The 21692-nt window shown below is 38.3% G+C and overlaps 3 long non-coding RNA genes across 5 annotated transcripts in view; 1 reads left to right on the forward strand and 2 right to left on the reverse strand.

The window, feature by feature from the left end:
* The window catches only part of LOC121251783, a 26322-nt gene extending 14084 nt beyond the window's left edge, over window positions 1–12238 (reverse strand). The window contains exons 1-2 of one of the 3 annotated variants that reach the window (XR_005938109.1): window positions 5888–5958; window positions 3291–3556 (exon numbers count right to left, since the gene is read on the reverse strand). This is a non-coding gene — a long non-coding RNA (uncharacterized LOC121251783). Of the gene's footprint in view, window positions 1–3208; window positions 3557–5887; window positions 6232–12192 lie in introns of those variants that run through there. The other 2 variants (XR_005938110.1, XR_005938108.1) reach the window with 2 other exon arrangements.
* On the forward strand, window positions 3046–19432 carry LOC121251785. The gene is made up of 3 exons (XR_005938111.1): window positions 3046–3277; window positions 4050–4061; window positions 19417–19432. It is a non-coding gene; the product is annotated as an uncharacterized LOC121251785 (long non-coding RNA).
* Window positions 13409–19171, reverse strand: LOC121251786. Its single transcript, XR_005938112.1, has 4 exons — window positions 19159–19171; window positions 17042–17045; window positions 14663–14666; window positions 13409–13466 (listed from the first exon to the last, which is right to left on the reverse strand). It is a non-coding gene; the product is annotated as an uncharacterized LOC121251786 (long non-coding RNA).
* Window positions 19433–21692: the final 2260 nt, after the last annotated feature.

Here is a 21692-nt window from a genome sequence, read left to right on the forward strand (position 1 = left end):
GATCTACTCATGATTTCACCAAAAACTTCAGCAACATATCAAAGTGTCACACAAACATCAAGATTGTCACCCAGTGTGACTTTTGCATGCTCAAACAAAACTTTCACCATTCAAAAATACATAAAAACAAATTAACCAAAACATATCAACCTGAACTAAACTCATAAAAGAACAATATAAAGGAAGGAAGTTTTATGAGAATCAACTTACAAAGGGCTAGAAAAGCTGGATCAATAACAACCAGAAAAGCGACCTGAAGCTCTCTCTTGGGTTCTCTCAAGAAAATGAGATGGAAATGCAAACTGTGAAGTGATGAAGGTAGGTGGTGTAATATACACATGGGGTAGCTGAGTGACCCTTGTATGGGAGGTTGGTGGCCCAAAAGGTGAAAAAAAGGTAGCTGCTCAACTACTATCCCTTTGCTGCCAAAGCTGGCCGAGTGGATGGCTTAAGGTGGCTAGGCTTTTTAACTTCTATCATGAGACTTTTGGGGCTGAACTTGAGTGGTGTGTTAGCTGTTATCTTGGCCTTGTGAAGGGGAAGAAACTTCCTCAAGAAGCCTTCCTTGATTATGGTTTTCAGTGGGCCAAAGATGGGCTTTACCAATGGGCTTCAATTTGGGGTTTCATTGGGTTTCCATTGGGTATTCAGTTGGCATCAAGTCCAACTAAATTTATTCTTTGCCCAGTGTGATTACCAAGATGTAATAGAGTGGTTAAGGCTGTATGAATGAAAAATTGAGTCATTAATAACATGTGAAGGTGATTAATTCGTGTGATTAAATACTTAATAAAAAATTGGGCCACATAGGGTTGAAATGAAGATTTAGGGTTTTGGTCATCATGAGGGTTTTAGGGTTTCAATAGGAGTCCAGTATGTTGGGATTTCACTAAGATTGAAACCCTCTTTTGGTTAATCAAAAAGTGTTTCGGGTGGTCAGAATAGTATTTGCATAGGTGGCACGATCACATGGCTTGAATTGCCTCCATTCCATCAAACTTAACTCACTAAGTGGCAAGTGTCCCATTACCTTTCTAATGAGTGCCTAGGAATGTGCAAAGTGTCCATCCAAAGAGTAATCCTAGTGATTTGACAATTGTTTGAACTGGGTGCCATGCGGCGATATCCTAGGTGTCACTATTCACCCAAAAACTTGCAAAAATTATTATTGTACTATAAAATTCTAAATGATCATAGGAGTCTATTGATGCAATTAGTCTCACAAAATCTAGCTCTTAAGTGCCTCGATTAAATAAAAAGGCACTCTTGGATACTTTTCATCCGAGAAGCAGTAAACATAACATTGCACCGTAAAATCCTAAATATTCATTCGAGACTAATGATGCAATCCATTTTGCCAACTTATACTCCTAAGTGTTGTAAATAGGCAAAAAGGCAAGTTTGTCACCATAGTTGGTTGGAATTCAACTATGTTGGCTGGCAAAAACCTAATTGGTGGCTCAATTCATGAAATCTTTCCAGGATTTCACGACATTCTTAAGTTTGAAAGAAATTCATCTACTGAATTTTTGCGGGCTATTACATGTATGCTTGACGAGTGGACTTTCTTATGAAAACATAACTTAGTAACAACATAACTTATCATGAACATGGCATGGTTGCTTGCGTAAACATAAAACATCCATTCTTATACATGTCTGTTTATGTGATAATGGATGCTCAATGACTCCCCATAGACCATGTGCTCATGTTAGTACCACAACACATCACAGATTTTCACACTGGTTGTGAGTACGTTATCATGAAGATTTTACCTGAAGGTAATTTCTAGCTATTAGTTGTAGCATGGTTCGGCACCCACCGATGTTAGGTGGTCTGACTTCGTTTTAGAAACTAGTTTCTTAAGTCTCATTCAAGTCTGTTAACTATACTTTGTGAATTCAGGGGACTCCACTCTACTTTAATCACTCCAAAGTGGATAGGGGAGTTCCAATGGGATAATATCCCATCCTAGCATTTGGAGTCATGATAAAACATAACAACTTACTCATGACTGAGAAACATTTTCGTGACAGACTAGTATGCTTATGATATGGCATTCATAACATGTAATAGATCTTCATGATCTATATTTAAAATGACATGGCATGGCAATAAATAATTCGCAATAAATAATTCAATTAAGTAAGAAAACATGAATATAATTGTTTGAACCTTACCATCTCACATACATAAATATACCACAAGTTAGAAGCTAATATACATAAATCCATGTGTAAAGTAAGTGTAGTGTGTGCTAAAATGAAAGACATTCTAGGGATACAAATTCTTAATTATTCCTCATAAAAACATAACTTAATCACTTTGGGCTTAATTTGCAAAATCATCCCAACTTTTGAGAAATTGCAATTTAACCCTAAACTTATGAAAATTGCAAAAGGGCCCCAAATCTTACCAAAAATTCATACCTCATTTAAATTCCAATCTAAGTCCATTTATGGGCTTAGAATTTACAAAATCTCACATCGATTACCTAAAAATCTCTTGGCCAAACCTAACTAAATCAAAACTTCACCTAGTTTGCTTTTGGTTATTTATCACACCATCATGCTTAGACCCGATTTTAACAACTCATAAATATCAATTTCCTAATTCTAATATTATGTCAAAATACAAAATTAAGCATTTTTCAAAATCATAAACCCATCATTTCAAAGAATCACACAAAACATCAAGACTAGGTCAAATCGAACCTAATCTTGATTTTTTTTTTCTATCACTTGCATTTTAACACCAAGAACTCCAAAATTCCACAAATCTCATTTCTAATATGTTAATCATTCAAACTTGTGACAACCCGGACTTAGCCAAGTCCTCGCCTGTGTTTTTGATTAATTCTGGGCCATGCAAGAGGTGTATTGTACTTGGAAACCTTGAGCTTTATTTAGTTATTTAATTGTTTTGGTGCATTGAGCATCTAAGCCGACAGGGGAGGCCCATCAAGGCCAACAAATTCAGGAGGCCCATTGGACTAGAGTCCAAAACCCTAGAGGGACATGGGTGTCACAACCCTGTCCCATTACTAGGACGGGATCGCGACTTGAGACCTGTTCTTTCCTTATTAATATTAGTATGTATTTTTTTTTTCTACTAGGGTAAAAGGGATAAGCGGGAACATGTTATGCATGTACACTGCGTTCCAAATTTAAAAGCAAGCACCTGATAGACAATCTGTTCAACATATTACCCAAAGGACTCTCAGAGTCCATCACTCATTCATTTAAAACATCGCTAGTTCCAATAAAAAAGGGACTCCGTACCCAGAACACATACAAAAAGGCATTGAACCTTCTTATGTGGGGTTACCGTCACCCCACTATAGAAGTTACACCATTACCATCACCCCACCATGGTACTTACATCATACCCAAGGACATATTGTATTAAAGTCAAACCAACAAAACATCCGAACATGGGACCCATCATAAAAACATAAAGACATAACCATTATCATTAAATTGAACCGACAGGGAATTCTAAGCATCAGCCCCTCCCTCCTCAGCAGTGCCTAGCTCCCCAGCCTCATCGTTCATACCTGGACGTTTAAACATAAACACAAAGTGAGTCTAATACTCAGTAAGCAGTGCACCTTGCTGTTAACTTATTAATCACATAATCTTTCTTTCGAAAACATGCATATATAGACAATTGCAAGTTCTTCACAAGGCTTTCATGCATAAACAGTTTAAGGAATATCTATACTTTCATTCATGCATAAACAGTTTGAGGAATATCTATACTTTCATGCGTAATATTTCTATGACATAACCTTACTTTCATGTATAAACAATTAAGGAATGACTATACTTTCATGCAAAACCATTTCTTTGCTTTCATGCATAAACATTACTTGCTTTCACGCATAACATTTCTTAGAAATGACTTTACTTTACATTTCACTTTCTTGGGCCAGTACACACTATTACGCCCCGTGTGTTGGGGTTAGCGGTCTTTTCGACCCGGATCCCGCCCGCGGCTACAGGTTGGGAATTCCTTTTCATAGGGGGTAGCACTGGGTGCACTACCAGTACTACTTACCCGTCATTGCAATCTACCCGTTCTTTTGGTACCCTTTTCATACATGTGGTCATTATGTACATTCATACATTCATGCTTTCATTCCTTTTCCTTTCCTTTCTCTAGAAAAATTAACCTTTTCATTATTGTCATTTAGTGCCAATGCGTATGCATTTCTTTAAAAAGAATGATTCATGTCATGCTACATATAGATAAGGCATAATTATTTAAGAGAGAGCATGCATAAAATCTCATAATACATTACCTTACATACACACAATGGTAATTAATACGGTACTTAATAGGGGCTATCAAGAAAGGCTTATACGTACTATACATGCATCTATTCTTTCATAAGAGAAACATTTGGAAGGAAAGAGAGACAGAGACCTTTTCATAAGAGTGCTTTGTGTGTAAGGAGCATGGTCATAGCTACTTACCTCGATGCTTTCCAAATAAGTTATTTGAATCTTGAAATGAATTCCTATTCAATGAAATGAAATAAACATATTAATATTCATTTCACTTAAAGTCTTACTATCCGACACTCTTACGCTTCCACTACTTTGGGATTTAAGTGCCTTCCTTAGCCCAATTGGCTACATACATGGCACTAAGTCAACTCTTAGTATCCTCATTCCGACATTTAAGAAACCCATGAAAATATAAAGCTTGCTTGCTGTCCCTCTTTAAAGGCTACTATTTTCTATACAAGAGATAGGTACGAATCATAAGTTAAAATGTATAGGATGGTAAGAATTTATTCAAGAGTGGAAGGGAACAAGGGAGTGCTACAAATCTGGAATTTTCATTTAAGAGAGCATTTTAACAGTTGTGCAACCTCATATGGAAATAAATTTAACAAAAGAGAATGCTTGCAAGAGGTTGGTTTTTGTCACTTGTTCTTCAAGGGTTCTTCCTACTAAGGTTTATCATTGGTTAGCCAAGGAGTGAGGTTGAGTAAAAGGGGTAAAAGGGCTGGTTTAGACTTCCATGATGGAACAAAATTTCAGAATTTTACAAGACATGGGCAGCTAGCAAGTTCTAGTATTTTCATGGTTCAAACATCCTTCACTTAACTAAGATCCAATCTATATAATTAAACAATATAAGAGTGGTAAAAACTCAAGAAAGCCTTATATATATACATATTCTGAAAACAGTCCCAATAAAGAGATACAACTCTTGGTAATTTATGAATTCCTAAAGTAAGCTTACTAATTTAATTTAAAAGTCTTGGTGGCTTACTTAGGCCATAAATCTTAGGAAAACATGTCTAAACTATAAACTTTAACTCTAATAATTTTAACACATAAAGACATGACTTTAATAAAATTAAAACATGGCTTGGGCTTGATAAACACCAGGATGGCTACAAATTTTGCTTTGTGCAACACACAGATGGAACATTAAAACAGAACCTAAACACACACACACGGCTTCTTGTCCACATACATATATCTATACATCAACATACCAATTAATCAACACTTGAGGCTAACTAAGTTAACTAACAAATACACCAAAACAGAACATGACCCACGGCAAACAACCTCAAGCAAAGCACACACACATGCGACTGGAACCATAAAACAGAACACTCACACACACGGCTAGAACAGAGCACAACACACGGCAAAGCAACCTCAAGGTGCTTGGTCAGCCCAGAAAAACAGGGGTTCGGTCACTACCCACTAGATTAAACACTAGAGAAGCAACAAGAAACTGGTCTAGAAACTATCACAATTAGTCAGCTAACACAGAAATCTGAAAACCCCCCCAAATCACAAGACACAATTTGCTTAGCAAAATCTCAACTGCAAGGAAAATATTACGGAAGGAACATCACCTTCTTTGATCCCCTTTTCGAGCCACGAAAACACAGCAGATGAAAAGAGGAAGAGAAATCCGAAAGACCCAAAGCAGGTCAATTTTTCTTGAAGGCTTATTGTGGAAATCTTAAGCTCACGAAATGAGAGAGATCGACTTGAGGAGAAGAGAGGTATCGCACGGCTAGGGAAACCGAGAGTCTCTCGTGTGAAGGGAGGGGACTTGAGGGAAGTTTCTCTCTTTTGTGCCTTACAACCGACGGGTGAATGGAGAAGAGAAAGGGAATTCACTTGTCTTGCCTTGGAAGCTGTCGATGGGGTAAAGGAGAAGGAGAGGATTTGTTTCTCTTGTCCCTTGGAACCAACGTGTAGGGAGAAGAAAGAAGAGTCTAGGCAGCTTGTGGAAGAAGCCGACTAGTGAAAAGTGAAAAATATCTGATTAGCTTCTTGAGGAAGCTTCGGCTAGAAAGTAGAAAAGTCAATAATTTCAACTCAACTTGTCCTATGAGTTGGACGGTGGAGATTAAAGAGTTTGGACCCTTTCTTGGGTAAATAAAATTAAAGGGATTGAAAGGAAAAATTACAAAATCAACCCTTGAATTATTTAGTAACCCACTTTAAAAAAATAAAAGCACTCCCATCCTAAAATAAAATAATAAACAATAAAATAATAAAAGTCTTTATCTCAAAATATTTAACTTAAAATATTAATTGATGACGTAAGGACCTACGTAGTAGGATTCGGGTATTACAACTCTACCCCCTTTAAAAACAATCTCGTCCTCGAGATTGAACGTACCTCAAGGAAAAAAGGGTGGGATATTTATCACTCATGTCGTCTTCGTGCTCCACGTCACCTCTTGTTCCGTGTGGTGGTTCCATAGTACTTTGACCATCGGGATCGTTTGTTACGAAGTACTCAGACCTCTCGGTCCATAATTTGAACCAGCGTTTCCTCATAAGAGAAGTCCTTGCGCACCTGGAGAGGTTCATAATCCAGCACAGGGGTGGAATTGTGCACATATCTCCGGAGCATCGAGACAAGGAAAACATCAATCATGGTTGAAAACTGTGTAGGTAGTGCAAGCCAACATGCCACTGCTCCCACCTTTTCAAGAATCTCGAACGGGCCAATATTTCTTGGAGTTAACTTGCTGTTCTTGCCGAAACCCATCACTCCCTTCATTGGAGGCACCTGTAGGAATACCTTATCTCCTACTTCAAAGTGTAGCTCCTTTCTCCTACGATCGGCGTATTTCTTCTGCCTCTCGAAGGCCAAAGCAAGTCTTTTTCTAATGATAGCCACCTTCTCTTGCATATTCTGAGCTATGCCAGGGCCCAGCATTCTTTTCTCACCAACCTCGTCCCAATAAAGGGGCGATCTACATTTGCATCCATACAAAACTTCGTATGATGCCGTGTTAATGCTCTCCTGGTGGCTATTATTATAAGCGAACTCAACTGGTGGAAAGTATATTTTCCAACTCTCCTTGAAATCCAAGATACATGCCCGTACCATATCCTCCCGAATCTGAATTGTCCTTCCGGACTGGCCATCTGTCTGAGGGTGGAAAGCAGTGCTGTAAGCCAATTCTATTCCCAGGTTCCTTTGCATGCTCCTCCAAAAAGTTGAAGCAAATCGCGAGTCCCTATCCGATATTGTCTTGGATGGAACTCCATGTAGCCTGACTAATTTTCGGATCTACGGCTCTGCTAATTTGCTCGTCGACTAGGTCATCTAAATAGAACGGAGTGAGCTGTCTTAGACAACCTATCAATGATTATCCATGTGGAGTCTTATCCGCCCGGGATTTACGAAATCCTGTCACGAAGTTCATGCTAATCTCATCCCATGGCCAAATTGGGATTGGTTATGGTTGTAGCGTTCCCGGAGGCCTTTAATGCTCGACCTTAACCATCGGGCACGTCAAACATTGAGCTACAAAAATAGATACATCCTTCTTCATTCCGCTCCACCAGTAGTGTTGTCTTAGGTCTCGGTACATCCTGGTGCTACCTGGATGCACTGTGTATAAAGACCTGTACACCTCCCTCGGTAGTAGGTCCCGTAATTCATTCTCTACTTGTACACAAGGTCTCCCCTTGAACCGTAGGGACCCATCATCAAAAACAATAAGGTCAAGTTGCTTCCCTTCTGAAACCTCTGCCTTGATCTTCTAGAGGCTGACATCTCAATCTTATCAGCCTTAATCTGGTCTGATACTGTCGGACTAAGGACCAGGGTACTTAACTTGCCTATACATCCCTCACCATCTCCACTCCTAGCTTCTCCATGTCCAGGAGAATAATTTCTGAGGGATGTACATGCTTACAAGGGTACTAGAAGAAAATTTCCTACTGAGGGCATCTGTTACAGCATCAGCCTTGTCGAGACGGTAGTTGATGGTATAGTCATAATCCCTTATCAGCTCCAACCACCTGCGTCGTCTCACATCTAATTCCTTCTGGGAAAAGGAATAATTAAGACTTGTGGTCCGTGTAGATCTCGCAGCATTCCCTGTAAAAGTAATGTTGCCAAACCTTTAAGGCAAAAATGACTGCTGCTAGCTCTAGGGGGTTAGGTAGTTGCGCTCGTAATCCTTGAGTTGGTGTGAGGCATACGCTACAACTCTCCCATGGTACATCAGGACACATCCCAACCCTTGGTGTGACACGTCGCTATACATCACGAACCACCTGTACCCGATGGTATAATTAGAACAGGCGCCTTCACAAGCTTCTCCTTCAACTCCTAGAAGCTTTTCTCACACTCCTCAGTCCAAACAAATTTCTTTCCTTGCCTGGTGAGCTTTGTCATGGCATTGCAATGAGGGGAAAACCCTTCAACAATTCTCTGGTAATACCTCGCAAGACCCAAAAAGCTCCTGATCTCTTGGACCGTCTTAGGTCTAGGCTATTCTACAATTGCCTCGACCTTCGAAGGATCCATAGAGATCCCATCTTTCGACACTATGTGGCCAAAGAAAGAAATCTTTTGTAGCCAAAACTCACACTTGGTCAATTTGACATACAGTTTCTTATCCGTTATAATTTGTAGGATCACTTCCAGGTGCTTTGCATGTTCCTCCAGGTTCTTAGAATAAACAAGGATATCGTCAATAAATATAATAACGAATGGGTCAACGTACTCATGGAATATACGGTTCATTAAATTCATAAAAGCCGCTAAAGCCTTAGTCAACCCAAAGGACATTACAAGAAATTTGTAATGTTCGTACCTTGTCCTAAAGGCAGTCTTAGGAGCATCTTCCATCTTCGTCTTCTACTGGTAATATCCTGAATGGAGATCAATCCTCGAGAATACCTGTGCTCCTTGAAGCTGATCAAATAGATCGTTGATCTAAGGTAACGGATATCGATTCTTAAAGGCCACCTCGTTTAGTTCTCTATAATCGATGAAAAGGTGCAACGATCTGTCTTTCTTCTTCACAAAGAGAACTGGTGCTCCCCATGGTGACAAGCTAGGGCAAATAAAGCCCTTCTCTAATAATTATTGCAAACGATCCTTAGGCTCCTCGATCTCTACACGTGCCATCCAGTAGGGTGTTTTGGAGATCGGCATCGTTCCCAATGGAAGATCTATTGAGACTCAATCTCTCTATTCGGAAGTAAACAAGGTAACTCATTCGGAAGACAATGGGGAACTCCCTCACTACATCAGTGTTTAGAACTGAGGCTCATTTGGTTGAGACATCGCCAAATTGGCAAAGAATCCCATGCAACCCTTTTTCAGCACCTCGGTTGCCTTTAGCGTGGAAACCATCTTGGCTTAGGGCGCTTACCCACTACACAGAAGCGGAACTCTGTCTCACCAGGTGGTCTAATGACCACTCTCTTATCGAAACACTCCATGCAGGTATGCAGGTATGCAGGCATGGTGCTTAGATAACCAGTCCATGCCCAAAATGGCATCGAACTCCTCCAGGTCGAATAGGATTAAATCGGCAAGGAGATGCCGACCTTGTATCTCTATCGTGCATCCCTCCAATACGAAACTACAATTTACAGAGTCTCCAAGTGGACTAGAAAAGTATATCACACACTCTTAAGGACATGAGAGTTCTCTCGCTTAAACACACAAGCTTCTGTGATACAAAAGAGTGTGCAACAACCGAATCGCCTAACATTAACGCATGATGGGGAAAAGAGAAAGAACAGATTAGTGAAAGCTTTTCTGAATATCGCCTATGTAATTGGAGTTGCCTCGCTTAACTCTTGCAGAATAAGCCCATGAGTAGACTTCTAATACCCGTTTGCCACGTCAATAAGTTGTAAGCAGCAAATTCCATCTTCTCTTGTTTAGGACACAAGGCTACGCGGAAGATCTTCTCTAAGCGCTCGATCCAGTTGTCAGCATTCGCTTCGCTACACTTGCCCGCAAACACCAAAGAGTGCTGTCTACCGAATAGTTCGAAGGTTGTTGAATGTTGGATTCGCTTGCGTCTCGGTTTGTCCGCCAATAACTACCTCCATTAGGCATACAGTTGCATTGGTGAGGTCCCTCATATCTCTGGAAACCTTCTACTAATTCTCTACACTACGGGAATGGGGTTGCCCCCCAACATCCGTCTTCCTTACTATTACCTATTGGTGCCATACTAAAACACGTATAACAGTAACCATAGCAATGGACTCATATGAAACAAATATGCATACCTTGCAATCATTCTAACATAATTCATGATACTCAATAAGAAAATACCTTTTAAACTTCCTGCGGAGCTTGGCAACCTTTAGAGAGAGGACTTTAGCTCAGTTCATCCCTAAAGTCTACAGAACCTTATAACCTTTGCTCTGATACCAAGATTTGTCACAACCCTGTCCCATTACTAGGACGGGATCGCGACTTGAGACCTGTTCTTTCCTTATTAATATTAGTATGTATTTTTTTTTTCAACTAGGGTAAAAGGGATAAGCGCGAACATGTCATGCATGTACACTGCGTTCCTAATTTAAAAGCAAGCACCTGATAGACAATCTGTTCAACATATTACCCAAAGGACTCTCAAAGTCCATCACTCATTCATTTAAAACATCGCTAGTTCTAATAAAAAGGGGACTCTGTCCCATAACACATACAAAAAGGCATTTAACCTTCTTATGTGGGATTACCGTCACCCCACTATAGAAGTTACACCATCACCATCACCCCACCATAGTACTTACATCATACCCAAGGATATATTGTATTAAAGTCAAACCAACAAAACATCCCAACATGGGACCCATCATAAAAACATAAAGACATAACCATTATCATTAAAATTGAATCGACAGGGAATTCTAAAAATCAGCCCCTCCCTCCTCAGCAGTGCCTAGCTCCCCAGCCTCATCGTTCATACCTGGACGTTTAAAACATAAACACAAAGTGAGTATAATACTCAGTAAGCAATGCACCATGCCGTTAACTTATTAATCACATAATCTTTCTTTCGAAAACTTGCATACATAGACAATTGCAAGTTCTTCACAAGGCTTTCATGCATAAACAGTTTAAGGAATATCTATACTTTCATTCAGGCATAAACAGCTTAAAGAATATCTATACTTTCAGTCATGCATAAACAGTTTAAGGAATATCTATACTTTCATGCGTAATATTTCTATGACATAAGCTTACTTTCATGTATAAACAATTAAGGAATGACTATACTTTTATGCATAAACATTTCTTTACTTTCATGCATAAACATTACTTGCTTTCACGCATAACATTTCTTAGAAATGACTTTACTTTGCATTTCACTTTCTTGGAACAGTACACACTATTACGCCCCGTGTGTTAGGGTTAGTGGTCTTTTGGACTCGGATCCCGCCTGCGGCCACAGGTTTGGAATCCCTTTTCATAGGGGCAGCACTGGGTGCACTACCAGTACTACTTACCCGGCATTGCAATCTGCCCATTCATTTGGTACCCTTTTCATACATGTGGCAGTTACGTATATTCATACATTCATGCTTTCATTCCTTTTCCTTTCCTTTCTTTAGAAAAATTAACGTTTTCATTATCTTCATTTAGCGCCAATGCGTATGCATTTCTTTAAAAGGAATGATTCATGTCATGCTACATATAGATAAGGCATAATTATTTAAGAGAGAGCATGCATAAAATCTCATGATACATTACCTTACATACACACAATGGTAATTAATAGGGTACTTAACAGGGGCTATCAAGAAAGGCTTGTACATACTATACATGCATCTATTCTTTTATAAGAGAAACATTTGGAAGGGGAGAGAGAGAGAGAGACATTTTCATAAGAGTGCTTTGTGTGTAAGGAGCATGGTCATAGCTACTTACCTCGATGCTTTACAAAAAAGTTCTTTGAATCTTGAAATGAATTCCTATTGAATGAAATGAAATAAACACATTAATATTCATTTCACTTAAAGTCTTACTATCCGACACTCTTACGCGCCCAATACTTTGGGATTTAAGTGCCTTCCTTAACCCATTTGGCTACATACATGGCACTAAGTCAACTCATAGTATCCTCATTCCAACATTTAAGAAACCTATGAAAATATAAAGCTTGCTTGATGTCCCTCTTTAAAGGCTACTATTTTCTATACAAGAGATAGGTACGAATCATAAGTTAAAATGTATAGGATGGTAAGAATTTATTCAAGAGTGGAAGGGAACAAGGGAGTGCTACAAATCTGGAATTTTCATCAAAGAGAGCATTTTAACAGTTGTGCAACCTCATATGGAAATAAATCTAACAAAAGACAATGCTTGCAAGAGGTTGGTTTTTGTCACTTGTTCTTCAAGGGTTCTTCCTACTAAGGTTTATCTTTGGTTAGCCAAGGAGTGAGGTTGAGTAAAAGGGGTAAAAGGGCTGGTTTAGACTTCCATGATGGAACAAAATTTCAGAATTTTACAAGACATGGGCAGCTAGCAAGTTCTAGTATTTTCATGGTTCAAACATCCTTCACTTAACTAAGATCCTATCTATATAATTAAACAATATAAGAGTGGTAAAAACTCAAGAAAGCCTTATATATATACATATTCTGAAAACAGTCCCAATAAAGAGATACAACTCTTGGTAATTTACGATTTCCTAAAGTAAGCTTACTAATTTAATTTAAAAGTCTTGGTGGCTTACTTAGGCCATAAATCTTAGGAAAACATGTCTAAACTATAAACTTTAACTCTAATAATTTTAACACATAAAGACATGACTTTAATAAAATTAAAACATGGCTTGGGCTTGATAAACACCAGGATGGCTACAGATTTTGCTTTGTGCAACACACGGATGGAACATTAAAATGGAACCTAAACACACACACACGGCTTCTTGTCCACATACATATATCTATACATCAACATACCAATTAATCAACACTTGAGGCTAACTAAGTTAACTAACAAATGCACCAAAACAGAACATGACCCACAGCAAACAACCTCAAGCAGAGCACACACACACGCGGCTGGAACCATAAAACAGATCACTCACACACACGGCAAAGCAACCTCAAGGTGCTTGGTCAGCCCAGAAAAACAGGGGTTCTGTCACTACCCACTAGATTAAACACTAGAGAAGCAACAAGAAATTGGTCTAGAAACTATCACAATTACTCGGCTAACATAGAAATCCGAAAACCCCCCCAAATCACAAGACACAATTTGCTTAGCAAAATCTCATTTTCAAGGAAAATATTACGGAAGGAAAATCACCTTCTTTGATCCCCTTTTTGAGCCAAGGAAACACAGTAGATGAGAAAAGGAAGAGAAATCTGAATGATCCAAAGCAGGTCAATTTTTGTTGAAGGCTTACGGTGGAAATCTTAAGCTCACGAAATGAGAGAGATCGGCTTGAGGAGAAGAGAGGTATCGCACGGCTAGGGAAACCGAGAGTCTCTCGTGTGAAGGGAGGGGACTTGAGGGAATTTTCTATCTTTTGCGCCTTAGAACCGACGGGTGAATGGAGAAGAGAAAGGGAATTCACTTGTCTTGCCTTGGAAGCCGTCGATGGGGTAAAGGAGAAGGAGAGGATTTGTTTCTCTTGTCCCTTGGAACCAGAGTGTAGGAGAAGAAAGAAGAGTCTAGGCAGCTTGTAGAAGAAGCTGACTAGTGAAAAGAGAAAAATATCTAATTAGCTTCTTGTGGAAGTTTCGGCTAGAGAGTAGAAAAGTCAATAATTTCAACTCAACTTGTCCTATGAGTTGGACGGTGGAGATTAAAGAGTTTGGACCCTTTCTTGGGTAAATAAAATTAAAGGGATTGAAAGGAAAAATTGCAAGTTTATAAAATCACACCCTTGAATTATTTAGTAACCCACTTTAAAAAAATAAAAGCACACCCAATTTTACAATAAAATAGTAAAAGTCTTTATCCGAAAATATTTAACTTAAAATATTAATAGATGGCGTAAGGACCTACTTAGTAGGATTCGGGTATTACATGGGGCACATTCCTATCACACGAAGGTTTAGCCACATGTCGCACACAGAGCACAATTAACCTAGACTTGATTGAGGGAATAAGGGGTAAGAGACTTTAGGGTTTTGGTAACCCAAAAGCCCTTGCACAAGAACCATGACCTAGGCCACCTGTTTTGGCACTTGTCACACATCAAGAAGGTTCTAAAAGGATGCAATCATAAGGCACCTAGGGAAAGACAAGGGCCATCTTCCTAGACTCTCGACCAATGCACCCACTCTAAAATCACCCACATTTCATGCCACTTGTCAAAACTATGAGTGTTCCTAGATGATTGCATAGGGAATGGACCATGAGATATCTCAAAAGACTTGGGCACACTTCTCCAAGAAGCCTTAGGTTTTGGCCAAGGGGTGTTTCATGCCCATCTGAGAAAGGCCAACCAACCTTTTTTCCAGGTGTCGTGCATGCACTTGGGATGGGGGTTTTTTTCTAGAAGATGAAATGATTAGAATGGGAAGAGATGCCTAGAATGAAGCAAACCGTAGTTCTTAATGGTGTTAGCCACTACACACTCTATTTCTCTCTCACGCCACTTGTCACTCATTTAGGGATTCAAGAAGGCGCATGGGGAAAAGGAAAGGTCACCTAGGGAAAAAACATCACACGCAACCGCAAGAGTTTAGAAGAAGAAGGATCTATGTGGGAAAATTAGGAGGGCGGCCAACACACACACCATCTGCCAAGTGGTAAGCATGCGTACGCCCACTCTCCAAAATGTGATTAGGGTTTTAGTGAAAAGACCTTTAAGCACCATAGTTTCATTGAACATAGACGTATAGGAGGGACACCAAAGGGGCTTTAGGGTTTCAGTTTTGAGCCTTACACGCCACTTGTCATGAGACTTTTGATTTCCCAAGGGAAACAATGATGTGGGAAGATGAAAGGGGGGATTCAGCCAATGATGAAGAGCATGCCACATGGCGTGCATGCGTGGGTTTCTTACATTTCCAAGGTGAAGTGTGTGAGAAATCAAAGGGGCATAGAAAAGGATAAGGGCCGACAATTAGAATGTCTTTTGGATGCCATTTTAGTTTCATGCTTTGCATTTTCTTCTCCAAACAAACACTATTTCTCTCTCTCTCTCTCTCCTCTCTTAGTCACGTGCAAGGAAGGGGTTGGAAACCACTTTTTCAAGGAAGATGCCTCACGGTACTAACTCTCACTACTCACAAGTCACACTCGCACACACTTGGGTGGGGGGGGGGGCACTAGGACTTCGGATCCAAGGAAGACCACAACATCATGCCAAATGTTTGACCTTTTCTTTTGAGAAGTTCTTGAGGAAAACTAGGATTTTCCCAAATGGGGGAGGCCAAAACTAGAGATGGAGATCTCCACCCCGTTTCTAAGGAATCTTGACCACCATGCATGACATGCACCTCACCAGGCACACATGCACACACCTAAGACCTTGATAAGGTCAAGGGGGAGACATGACCACCTTTAACCAAGGGCCACCGAATGCTAGGAGTGTCACCATGAACAAGAGAAACCCTAGCACAACCACACACGTCAGATTTAGGGTTATGACTTCTTGTTTCTAATAGATTAAACGAGCACTTTTTACAACTTGTTTGATCGTATTACATTGCCTTGGATTTTTTGTAAGTTGACTCTTAATCTGCGTTTGGATGATATTTGTATATGTTGTGTGAACTTTGCATTTCTATGTTCTATCATATGAACTAGTGGTTGATTGAAGTCTCTTATGATATGATGCCTTCTAATTGGATTTGCTTGCTGATCTTGCCATGTTTACTTGTCCATGATATTTCGGACATTCTTAGAAATAATAGTTCAAGTTGCTTTCATATATCATCCTTGTGTAGTCTCAAATGATTCGTCCATGCATAGTATTCGGGTTTAAGAAATTGTTCTTCTACTTTGGCATGTGTCGAATGCTATTGCCTATGTTTGTGAATTGAGTATTTGAATGTTCTAATATTTTCAAGCCGTAAACTGAGATGTTCAATGTTTGGTTACATGGTTACATGATTCTCTACATTTACATGTTCGAATGATTCATGAAAAGAAAAGTGTCACAAGTTATGGCACATGCATTTGGGTTGTCTACTATTTGTGAAAGAAAAGAGTATGTTCATGTTTTATCATGATCCCAACTGCTAGGATGGAGGAAAGTCCTGGTGGAATTCCTCTATCCACTCTGGAGTGTATAAATTGGAATGGTAGTTCCTGGATCGACGAAGTACAATCAGCAGACATCAAATGGATCCTTATGGAAAGGATGCCGAAGTGGGATTGCACCTTAAGCTAGTGGGTGCCTCATGTGTTATATGCAGTGAAGGTAAAATGGCGAACTATCGTCTGGACTATGACATAGTCACCAAGGTCAAGTGGGCCATTGAGTGATTGAGATAACTAGCGGGGAACCCACGGTATGTAGGGGAGCCTTGAGGTATCCAAATCACATGTTACAAGAAGTGAAAAAGGCAAATAGTTAAAGATGTGTAAGAAACTGTTCAATGTGCAAAAGAGAATGATGTTTTATTGAAAAGTCAAAGGATCTCAGGTACATGTTTTTGAAAATTCAAATTGCATGAACTAGGTTTTTTAGTCAAGTACATGTCCATGCATTCATTTCATAGTTTGCCTATATATGCTTATGTTATCTGTTGCATGTTATTTGTTTACTTAATGAGATTTCTTGAAATCTCACCGTGGTAGTTTCCACTACCAATCTAAACCTAGAATGGTATAAGTTGTGGTAGTTGTACATATAGACCATAGGGAAATGAACAGAAGAGAGTAGATCCCCCACCCGCGAAGGAGGCCTCGAAGAGCCCTAAGCACTCGGCGGGGCCATCCATGGAAGATAGGCTCGAAGTAGCTGACCTCCTCATAAGGGAAGTACTGGAGCTTTCCAAGGTTTTGAAGGAAATTATCAACAAGGATGAAACAAAGTAGGCTTAGGCTCTAGAAAGAGAGGCCTAAAAAGGAAACTGATTATTGGAGGGATATGGTTGTTTTAAAACCCTATTGTATTTGGCGAATTTGAACACATAAGTCGTTTTGGGATTCTATAGTTTTAAATGGTACCATGATGCTTTTGAAATTGCTCTCAATCGTATTTAGATTTATATGAATTTTCATTACAATTTATTGCATATTGTTAGAAATACACTAGGTGCATTGAATCTTAACTGTCATGTATGGGGGTATGTAGTCTTGAGTTACGTGTCCTGATACTTTAGTCATTGTCCAATTCCGAGTGAGGGTGAGGGCATCACAAACCTAGTTGATGACATACTTGAATAACAACAAAAATCACATTACTCAACAAATGAGAATTGGCTTGAATCCGAAACATAGCATTTGACATGAACAAAAAGATTGTATCCTTTATTTTCATGCATAAGATCTTGAAACAACACATTCAAGTTTTAACTTAATTTAAGCACTGAAATCAACATGACTTAGAAAATAATCACACCAAAAGAACCATAAACCCGAGAGCCTCTAAATCCATCCAAATCCAAATCCAACAAAACCTTAGTCATAAAGTTAAAATACTACTTAATCAATAAATGAAAAATTTAAGAACAAGAGTTATAAAGATGAAACCATGGATTTAAGATCCCAATGCTAAAAAGACAAACTAAACCAAAAAATCACATGTTGGAGGATTCAAATCTAACACTTGGTAGATCCTACAAATCTATTTTATTAAAACCTAATATACTATAAATCAAACCATAAACTTACATAAAAGTCATATCAACACATCATGGAACCGAAATTTATAAAACTACTCAACAACAAAAAACAAACTTACAAGCTTAACATCATACTCCAAAAACACGTACCTTTTGTTTACGAAATTTCAAGACAATTTTAACGGGGCATTCTCAACAACACTCAACAATAATAAAATATATTACTTGACCCCCAAAAGCATTATATCAGAATATTTGAGATACAACCAGCAAGTACAATTCACAAAATTTCTACAATTCCCCATATGCATATCCAAAATAACATGAAAAATGTGCACGTAAACATATATTTTGAATCTAACACAAACAATCTTAAATTAACAATAGTTTTTTAGATTCTGTAAAAATATCCATGAATCAGTTACTTACCTTGTTTGCTCACCAAAAATTGACACTTTTGACATACCAAATAATCACTCGAAGCCTATATCAAAACCCAAAAAGAAATTACAACCCTTCTAAATTTAATACTATTTTCATAACTTATATATATATATATATATATATAAAACATAATTTCATTTCATCAAAATCCATTACAGATTGTTCTTATCAAGCCAAATGGTGTGTAAAGCAGAATTTGGGACATTTTCCCACATCTCAACATTCTCTATATTCCATGCATGTCTAGCTAACCTATGCGCTGCCTCATTGCCCACTCTATTAACATGTTGCATTTGACATTCTAAACAAGCTTTTAGTAGACATTGTATTTCTCCTAGCATATTTCCCAAAGCTGAAAACGACTCCCCAGCAAGGCTTAGCTCATTTACTAACAATAGGCAATCACTCTCAATTAACTTAGGTATGCCTCAAGTAACACAAAATTGTAGACCCCTTAACATAGCAAGAGCTTCCATAGTTTTTGGATTTGCCACTTCATTCTACACTTTACTAGCTGCCAATATAACTTCTCCTATTTCATTTCTAAAAATTGGACCCACTCTCACTTTTTTCTGATTAAAAAACAAGGCTCCATCCACATTTAGCTACAAGAAACTTGGTGGAGGAGGTTTCCAATGACATACCAATTTTCTGAAAACTGCACTTCCTGTTGGATTTTCTGCGCAGATAGAACAAACTCAATCACATATCTTGGTTCATAATAAAATGTTCATATATCAGCTTATTTCTTCTTGACCAAAATCCCCAAGCCATTGAGAAACATTTTGATAAGTCCTCCAAATTGCCTTCTTCTTTAACTAGGAGTGCTATATCCCATATAGATACTACTGTCTCAACCTTTTGTAAATAAGGGAAATACTTATTCCACCAGTCTCGGATTTCATTACAGAAAAATAAGGCATGTGCAAGATCCTCACTTCTCTGTTGATAGAAAACACATTTATCATCTAATGCAACATGTTTTTTATTCAGATTGTGAAAAGTGGGTAATCCATCTCGACAGGCTCCCCAAGCGAAGATCTTTATCTTGTTTGGAAGTTTAATCTGCCACATGTTCTTCCAAAAAGCCCTTGATATATATTTCGTCAAAGATTCCCCTGATGACTGCTTTAAGTAGCTATAAAAGAGTTTATAAGCACCCTTGACAGTAAAGTTTCCATTTGTTTCATGATTCTATTCCAGTTGTCTTCATTCAAATTAGGAGAAATGATAATCTTCAAAATTGTTGCTGCAATCTTTGGATTGAAAAGGGCTCAATTTTTTCCACATTCCACCGTTGAGTATCTTCATCTATAAGAAAATCAACAATAGCATCCTTTTCTTCTACAACAATCAAATATGTAACTTCTTTTATATTGAGTCCTGGGATCCAAGGATCATGAAAGATCTTAACTGACTTTCCATTACCAATCGTCCATCTACATCTGTGATACAACAGTTTACTTGCTTCCCATATTCCTTTCCAAGCATAAGAAGGATGTATTCCTAGCTTTGCTTCAAACAAATTAACTTTAGGTAAATATTTCACTTTATATATTTTGTGCAGCAAAGTGCCTTCATTCTGCAAAATTCTCCAATTTTGCTAGGCTAGCCATATTAAAAGTCTTCAAGTCCTTAAATCTCAATCCTCCTATAAACTTTGACTCACACATCTTCTCCCAACTAATTTAGTGAATTTTTTTTTCCTCTACTCTCTTTCTCCACCAAAAATGTGCCATCATGCTCTCCAATTCAGTGCATAAAGAGTCAGGAAGTTTAAAACAGCTCATTGCATATATTGGAATAGAAAGAGCCACTGCTTTGATAAGTTCTTCCCTCCCATCTTGAGATAACAAGCTTATTTTCCATGTTTGAAGTTTTTGCCATACATTTTGTTTGATGACGGAAAAATCTTGTGTTTTTTATCTACCAACCATAGGAGGTAAACTCAAATATTTATCATATTGTTGGATGTGGCTGCCCCCCATTATGACATAATATCTTTCTTCAATTCCTTAGTCACATTTTTGCTGAAAACCATTGCAGTTTTTTCTCTATTTATCTTCTGTCCTAAGGCTCTTTCATAGGCATTGAGCAAATCTTGAAATTTTCTATTTGTTTCCATATCTGCTAAGATGACACTATCATCTGCAAACTGTATATGAGTTACTCTAGGGGCCCTTTTGCAAATTTGTATGCCTTCAATACATTCAATTCCACCTAAATTTCTCATCAAACTGAGTAAACCTTCAGTATATAAAAGGAATAAAGAAGGGGATAGGAGATCTCTTTGTCTCAGTCCTCGAGTAGGAATAATATGGCCTTTTTGCACCCCATTAACAAGCACAACGAAGGTAATAGATTTGATACACTTCATAATTAGATTTGTCAAATTAGAATTGAAACCAAGTGTAATCATAATCTTCTCCAAAAAGTCTCACTAGATTCTATCATAAACTTTGCTCATGTCTAGTTTGAGAGACATATAATCTTTCTTCCCATTTCTTTTGTGTCTCAAAAAATAAATAAGTTCATAAGCAATGAGAACATTATCTGTGATTTGTCTCCCATGAACAAAAGCACTTGGGATTCATAAATGATATAAGGCAATATTAGCTTTAGTCTGTTTGCAATTACTTTTGATATCGAATTGTAACATTACAAAGAGTAATTGGACGATAATCAGCAACTTTCACTAGAGATTTTATCTTTAGGATCAAAGTACTGAAAGTGTGATTTAACTCTTTTGGAAACTCACCAGAATTGAGTACTTGGAGAACAATTGTTGTAATGGAATCCCATTTGATATGCCAATCTCTTTGGAAGGATATAGGGACATACCATTTGGATCAAGTGCTTTTGCGGGATACATTTGCTTCAAAGTTGTAATCACTTTTGTTGCAAAGAAAGATCTTGATAGATCTGCATTCATCTGATCCGCAGCTCTTCTATTCATTTGTGACATAAAGTTCATAGAATGTTGTTGACCTGCAGCTGAGAACAGTGATTGAAAATAGTCAATAATGAGGTTATCCCTCTGGACTCCTTCTTTCCATTCACCAAAACCATCTTGCAATTTTAGGATCCTATTCTTTTTTCTTTGAAGAGAAGCTTTTGAGTGGAAATACTTTGTATTTTGGTCCCCTTCCTTAAGCCAAATTGCCATAGATCTTTGTCTCCACATGATTTCCTCTCTCTCTCCGACCAATTTTGCACTCGCTATTTGGC

This window comes from Juglans microcarpa x Juglans regia, chromosome 2S, assembly GCF_004785595.1.
Source record: "Juglans microcarpa x Juglans regia isolate MS1-56 chromosome 2S, Jm3101_v1.0, whole genome shotgun sequence".
NCBI classification, from domain to species: domain Eukaryota; kingdom Viridiplantae; phylum Streptophyta; class Magnoliopsida; order Fagales; family Juglandaceae; genus Juglans; species Juglans microcarpa x Juglans regia.